The following is a 6000-nucleotide window of genomic DNA, read 5'->3' as shown; positions in this document are numbered from 1 at the left end:
TGAAATAGTGCGGGGGGATTTTCGCAAAATAACCGGTCCGCCCAGTTTTTCGGGTCGGAGGAAGTACTTTTTTTTGGCATTTTTATTTTAATTTCCACAAACTAATACATAATTGGGTACGTGGTTTCCACAAACTAATACATAGTTGGAACCGTGGTGGACACAAATATAAAATATTGCAAATAAACTAAACCTAACTAGGCCGTGCATCAGAGGTTTCCTGTGTTCGCTGCTAAGAAAGAACACTCGAGCGCACACCCAGTCACCTAAACTGAAAAATCTAGCGGGAGGATGGTGCCCTTGTTGGTTCTACCGATGAGGCGAACAGGCAGAAACCTCCGTGCACGTATTCGCGAAGAAACAACACTCAGTCGTCCTCCTCGTCGGTGCTGTCGTCGTGGGAGTCCCTGTCGCCGTGGTAGTCCCGGCGGCAGCGCCTCTCGTCGAAGACCTTGACGCTCATGTCCCTGTTGCCGAAGTAGGAGAACACGAGGATGAAGCCGGCTTCGAGGCTGTGGTGGCGCGCGAACTTCTCCCAGCCGATGTTGAGGTACATCTTGTCGCGCGCGTCGTAGATTGCGTCGACGATCCACCGGTAGTAGCCGCACAAATGCTCCCGCAGATGCATCTTGCGTGGGCGTACGCCGCCGACGTACTCGGTGAAGGAGTCCGGCAGCCTCTGGATGCCGCGCGGGTCGCCCTTGAGGACGAGGACGAACTCGAACAGCACGTCCGGCTCCACGTCCATCTCCGACGATGAAGACGACGACGTGGGAGGCGACGGCGAGCGTTCAGCTATGACGCGGCCACGACCACGACCACGACCACGGCCGCGGCCGCGAGGTCGGCCTCCGCCTCTACCAGACATAGCGTCGAGTCTTGTTGAGAGATGGTGGCGGCTAGGGTTTGGGAGAGAGGCGCTAGGGTTTGTGTCTGAGAGGGACGATGAGAGGCGCCCCTTTTTATAGGCCGGAGGGAGGCGGATGAGCGGTGGCGCTCATTAACGCCGGCACGCAGAGCTAGGCGCGACGGGACGCGTCGCTGCACCCTCTGTGGGAACTGCACCGTCGCTGCGCGCCAATAACTTCCGTCGCGAGGTAGGCGACGGTTAGGTTAAAATTAATTGTGCCGCTGACGGGTCGGCCCCATTACTCCCCGCCTCGCTTTTCGGTGTGTCCGGCGTCCCCGGTGCGTCCCCTGTGGGACGGGGACGGGCTCGGAGCGTCGGACACCGTATCAGGGGGCGACGGACAAAAATGGGCTTTGGGGGACGCGACTGGAACGCATTTTTGGTCCGACGCGCCCCAAATTCCTTTGGGGGAATCGGCTGGAGATGCTCTAATCCTCCAAGTTGACAAAGGAGATTCTTGGAATAGAATTTTTTTTTTTTTTTTGAACGAGGGGAGGGGTCTAGAAGACCCCGGATGCTGCATTAAACATCTGAAACGGTGGGTACAATTTTCACACAGGACCTTACAATAAAAACACCTCTAAAGCAGTCCTGGAGATTTGCAAAAAATACCATGGAAAAGTAACAGGAAGTGAGATGCAGTCCATGGCTATCTCCACCGACGGCGAGCCTCCTTCTCCGGCCTCCTACTACTGGCTGCGGGGAACAAATCACTTCGCAACCAGGAGGAGTGAAGCGCCGGCAAGAAACTCGAGAAATGGCCTCCTCATGGAGGTTGAAGAAGCGCCAACTGGGCGGCGACTTGGTTGGCCCTCTTGGCCACAGATCATGGCGGCAATCTTGCCATCCATGTGTTGCGCTCCGAGATGCAGCAGCGAAGTTGCGAGGCCGCCAAACCGGCCAGATGCCACGACGAGCACGACGTCGTCCGCATGATGAAGCCATGTTGATGGATAAGGCCACCGACGCCTTCGAAACTCAGCTTCGCCATCTCCTGCCTCCCACTCGCCGCCACGGCCGGCCAGGAGGTTGGAGAGCAGATGCCGAGCTTCGAAAAGCCAGTAGCCACGCTGGCGGAGGAGGGAGCTCGCCGCCTTCCGTCGAGCCGTCGCCATCTCCATCCCCTTGCCACCACGGCCGGACAGAGGGGGATGAATCAACGGAGAGAGGAAAACCGGCCACCACCCGGTGCCGCGCACACGCACCAGGATAGCAACTCCCTCGCCATCTTCTTCACCCCACCACACCCATGTCCTCCCCGAGCCACCACAAACAGTGGAAAGAGACAGCAGCACAGAAAAAGAAGAAGGCAGCAGCCTCTACTTTATTTGATGATGCGCCAGTCCTCACCGCCGCCAACCACTCGAGCCTCAGGAGCAGGAAGACAGCAAGGAGGGACCCTAGAACACCGGCCGGGCTGCGACGGCCGGGAACACCGCATCTGGCTACGGGCATGAAGCCAAGGAAAGGCACAAGGCCAAGCACAGGCACGAGGCCAACTAATGGCACAAAGCCAAACACAGAACCTAGACTACTACCTACAGCTACACCGGCGACCGTCCGCCACCATCTACAACCAGCTACTCCGGCGAGAAGGGGGGAAAGCCCCGGGGATGACGAGAAGACTCTCAAAACTACTGTAGCAAGCCCGATTCTTGGAATAGAAGAGACACACAAGCACAAGAAAAGAGCAGCCCCAGGAGAGGACCACAGACAAGTATTTTGATCGATAAGATGGTGGTGCCTCTAAAATTTGGGCATGCATCGCAGCCCAGCGCGTGCATGTGATGCGCGTGCATGTGATGCGCATGCATGAATCTCTGCACACGGGTGTAGCGTATAGCCACGAGCAGGCTGCGCGGTCCAGCCAAGTGGCACCTCCTCTGCTCTCTCTCGCATTGTGAATTGTGATGCTTTGGCCATGAATGCTGCAGAGCCGCATGTGACGGGAAAAGGAGATACCGCAGCAGCAGGAAGAAGATCTTCTACCTTGGAATTAGCAAAAACTTTACCACCACCACGCGCCACGTTCACCAAAAGCTGCTGCATGCATACACACGCGTCGCAGCGACAGGTCGCCAAATGAAATGAAAATCCAACGGTTAGCGTGTGGCCGGTATCGGTGGCAGAGCAAAGTCAGTAGCATTTTCTATCCGATACCCGTACGATCATTTGTATCAGTGAGCTTGCTTCTTGTGGGCAACGGTTGGACTCTCCATTTTCTCTTCCCTACAAGAAATTAAAGCCCACACAAGTGGTTTGTTCTCTGTTGTGCTATCATCCGTCCTTCCAATAAAAAGAATGCTGAAGAAGTCAAGGCAAGAGCGTGTTTAGAAAATAGTCCGTTGATGTATTAATCTGATTTTGGGCTGTTTTTTTTTTTTAAAGCGGACGTCGGCGGCTTCGTCGTTCCATGCTTAGGGGCATGCCTTGGATTTGCCAAGTTGGGTTGTCTCGTAGGCGGATTCGATGAATGTCCAGACGACGACCACAAGGGTGTTCTTGCATATTGTGGGTGTCGGGGCCCTGATTGTTGTGCGGTTGCGATCCTATGAGGTGGGGGTTGCGGCTCGACAGAGTGTGAGTGGCGACCCGGTGCTACGAGGATGGTGAGGTTTATTAGCTCGGTCTCAGATGCAACCCTGGGCTACTTTTGCTTGCATGTCGGCGTGGCGGCCCAGGATTTGGCACGATGGCCGTGTTCTACGGGCAGATCGATGTTTTATGTGCAACTTGGGTTGCGACCGTATGGCTTGTGTGGCGCTCATCGTTTGAATGGAGGACATCAGGGCGACAGCCTTGGAAGGTGCCAAGGTGGCGACGATAGGCTTTCCAGGGCGCGACAGCTAGGTAGATGCTGAGGTGGCGGATATGTGGCGGATACTTTGATATCGTTAAGTTTGTCGACCTTGTGTCGCGTGAGTGACGATGTTGCTCTTGATGCTAGTTGCCAGTGTCGTGTTCGCGTGGCTCTTTGAGAGTCGGCTTCTTAAATAACATCGGAGAGTTTCGTGCATGCTCCTCTAGGACCCTCGAAGATGACGAACATTCGGAGCCACCACTCCGACATACCGCTGCTCCATCGCGCCCTGCGCGTCCACCAAGACCACCACCTTCCGGGGCCGCCGCCCCGACGTACCACCGCTCGCTGCGACGCCGCACGAACCGTCCACCCGCAACCCAAGCTGCACAGGGCAAAAGGCCGCACACCACGTGCATCACACCAACTCATCCGGGGCCGCCGCCCCGACATAACGCCCCACCGTCCCCTCTAGGACGCGTCCGACCGAGCCGACTGCCCTACTGCCCACGCAGCTAGGGTCGCCACCCAAGCCGTGACAAGCCACATCCCTGCACCATAGAGATGTTGCCGCACCGCCTTCCGGGGCCGCCGTCACGGCTCACAGCCACCTACCCGAGGCCGCCGCCTCGGCATCCTCCAACGCAGACGGTAAGGCAACGCAGTCCGGCAAACAAACCACCCTCGCCGAGTGAAGTTCACGCCCTCCAAAGACGACGCCTCCAAGAAGGGAAGCGACGAGACCGCCGCCGTCGCCCGCTTCGGCCGAGGCAAGAGCTTGGGTTTTCACCCAGAGGGCACGAATCCTCGAAGGCAGGAGAGGTCGAAGCTCCACGACGATGCCTCCAAGAAGGGGAACGGCGCCCTGAGGCGTCGCCATCACCGGCGCCGACCAAGTCGGGCAGAGCTTTCGCCCGGAGCAAGCACCCTCCCGCCGAGGCTTCCTTCACCGGCAGGGAAGCCGGAGCACGCCATCATGCGCGCCAGAACCGTCAACCACCTCGCCCACCATGACACCGCCGTGCCCGTCGCACACTGCATCCCGCTGCCGGCCGAAGAGAGAACAGGTCCTGCCGCCGCCGCTCCACGCGGACTTTGCCCGGCGGAGACCACCGGCGACGGCAGGGGAGAAGGGAGCGGAGGGGGAGGGGTGGTTGCCGACGGGTGGTGTCACCGCCCGTGTCGCCCAGGGGAGGAGCGACGCGGGGCCGTTTTTAGTGTAGGCTTAGGCAACTTACCTTTCTTTTTAACTCCCGCTAGCCAACTGCCAAATAAATTTGTAATATTCTTTGCCAGACAGCTATTTTTCTTAATCAATGGAAGGCAAAGTTTTTGTCTGGTTTAAAAAAAAAAAAATGGGCTGTGGCTTAGGACGGGGGACGGGGCACACATGATTGATTAGAGCTATGGTTTGCTTCAAAAGAAAATGAACAAGTAGCGCTGTGGAGGAAGTATGAAGTATCGGACAGAGATCGTATGAAAGTTATCGTGTGTGAAGCAATTCCGGAGGTAAAAAGGGCAAAAAAAAGGCATGGGCGGGTAAAGAAATGGTCGGTCACACCGTTATGACGGTAAGAGTATTTGAGCCGATCCAAAACGGCAACCCAAATGGAAACGGTATGTATAAAACTTGGATGTCACATCATCTTCACCGGTGCCCCAAATAGGCACCGGTAGAGTGTACGAGAGGTGCCGGCACTACATCATCTATTTGGGGTGTTGTTCTCACACCGACGTTCCTCAAATAGGCTACCTCAATAAAATAAAATTTAGACAAACTAAACATTTTCTATAGTTTTATTTTCATATCATTCAGGATCGAGGAATGAATAATGTTTTAGGGCAAATTTGAGTAAAACATTATTCACTCCTCAATTTCGGATGGCATATGAAACATGCTTCATCTCTAGCCTACTACCTACTAGTCACCCGCCTCTATGGAGGTGGACGATCGCTGCTCTCTATGATGCTCTCTCTGCTGCTCCTCCGTCATCGATCCCCCGCTGCTCTCTCCGCCACGAATGTCAAGTAGGCCGCTCTATCCGTGGCCGCTGCCTCCTGACGGAGCTGCTGCTCCAGCTCCTCCCGCCGTTGACGGTGCTCCACCTCCTGCCTCTGTAGCCGCAGCTGCATCTCCGCCAAGCGCTGCCGCTCGTAGACTTCATCCTGATGCTGCTGCTTCCACCCCTGCTGCCGGCGCACCTCCTAGCGGCGCTGCCGCTCCGCCTCCTACTGATGCTGCCCCGCCTCCAGCATTTGCCGCTCGTCCGCGGTAAATGCTTCTACGGTC

Source organism: Lolium perenne, chromosome 5, assembly GCF_019359855.2.
Source record: "Lolium perenne isolate Kyuss_39 chromosome 5, Kyuss_2.0, whole genome shotgun sequence".
NCBI classification, from domain to species: domain Eukaryota; kingdom Viridiplantae; phylum Streptophyta; class Magnoliopsida; order Poales; family Poaceae; genus Lolium; species Lolium perenne.
Note: the sequence above shows the minus strand (reverse complement) of the source record.